This window comes from Apis dorsata, unplaced genomic scaffold, assembly GCF_000469605.1.
Source record: "Apis dorsata unplaced genomic scaffold, Apis dorsata 1.3 scaffold_99, whole genome shotgun sequence".
Lineage (NCBI taxonomy): Eukaryota > Metazoa > Arthropoda > Insecta > Hymenoptera > Apidae > Apis > Apis dorsata.
Window position 1 is genome coordinate 393,150 of NW_006263397.1, and position 1,955 is coordinate 395,104.

Here is a 1,955-nt window from a genome sequence, read left to right on the forward strand (position 1 = left end):
AGATCCATACACACGCGTATGCCAACGAAAATTATTCCCGCTGACGTATGAGTCAGGGCAGACGATCCATTGTAAAAGCGGCATGGGCTCATAATCTGGCGATGTAGGATCTCCAGGCCGAGCTGACCGGAACTGCGCCTATGCTCTCTCGCCGGAAGTGGCGCTGCCACATGTAGTAATATAAATTATAATGCCCTTACGGTTTTTCCTTTCGCGGATTTGCATTTAAAACACCGGAATGGCATTGTCGTCGGGGATCGGAGCGGGCGATTTTCATGGAAATAAGAAAACCGCGGGGGCCATCGCGCTACCGCTACCTTTCGCCTTTGCCTCTTTTGCCACCATCCTCGATCGATGTTTTGCTCCATGTTTTTCTCGCGGTGGCGAGATAAAACGGGGAAAAGAGAGAACGCACACGCTCGTTCTCCGTTGATTTCCATCGAATCGTGCCAAGGCTAATCGGAGATCAAATCTGGAAACGGCTCGCTTTCACCGGCTCGGACAATGGGCACTAAAGCTTTTCTAATTCTTTTTTTTTTCTTTTCTTTTCTTCTTTGTTCGTCTTCTTTTTCCACTCGTCTCTGTCTCCTTTTGTTTTTCCTTCCAAGCTTGATTTTCCCTCCTTTTTCATCGACTGGTCAACGAAGGCCTCGTACGATGCAGTTAGGATGCGTGAGATATAGTGGAGTTTCCTCAATTAATTAGTCGGTATGCTAATAGCGAAAACACCGCAACAGGCTAATTAGAAATTATTTATTAACTGTTTATCATTGATGATAGTTGTATTTATTAGTATATGGACTTGTGTTAGATGTTTTTTTTTTTTCAAGGACCATTACGATGAGAGATGAAACTGTTGTAGGAAGGATATTGTATCCTTTGTAGTAGTTTGTAAATTTGTCAAGGTTTCTTAGTTTGAAAGTAATCTTTGAAATCTCTTGCGTTAAGGATTGTGAAAAGTTGCATGTAAGATTTATCATAAAATTTTTTTTCAGAAGGTGAAACAAAGTTTCTCAAATAATATAATTACTTACTACTTGTGGAAAATTATATTTAATTCTCTTATCACGAAGATAGTTTAATTGTTCACTGAAAAAAAAGATAATAAAAGAATAATATATAAATATCTATATATGTATACATATAATTTAGTGTTAAAGTCAATGATATTATGTCATTTCGACATTAGAACAGATTTTTTAAATAAGTATATTTTGAACTTTGCAAGTAATGCTTTATATATTACATTATGACATCAAATTCAGATATAAATAACAAATAACATTTATCCTTAACTTTGAAATCAATTAAAATAATATATTTATATACTTATTCATAAAAATAATTCAATTTTTTAATATTTTCCTCAACTCCACATTAAATAATTTTCAAAAGATAGACCTTTCATCCTCACAAAACTTCTTCATGTAGCATCCATTAATACAAATAGGATCTTCAAATAATATTTTCTTGTGGAAATATTTAATTTCTCTAATATATATTTTAACTTATTTTTCAGATCTGCAGTGGACGATCTATCCACAGGGCATCCGGATTTTCCAAGTAATCCTGCAAATGCTCGATGGCAGATCTTCCATCTTCACAAAACTTCATCATGTAGCATTAATACAAATAGGGTCTTCAAATAATATTTTTTTGTGGAAATATTTAATTTCTCTAATATATATTTTAACTTATTTTTCAGATCTGCAGTGGACGATCTATCCACAGGACATCCGGATTTTCCAAGTAATCCTGCAAATGCTCGATGGCACCAAGGACACCCCGATGGCGCGGAACAACCTCTCTCGTCGTGGCTGGATCGAAGTTACGATGGAGTCCGCGGCGTTTTACGTGGATTTTATATGGGAAACTGATTCGACCACGAACCAGAGGATAATATAACACCGGGGGCATTTTGTTTTGTTGCGCAAGAGGATAATAAACATCGTTCG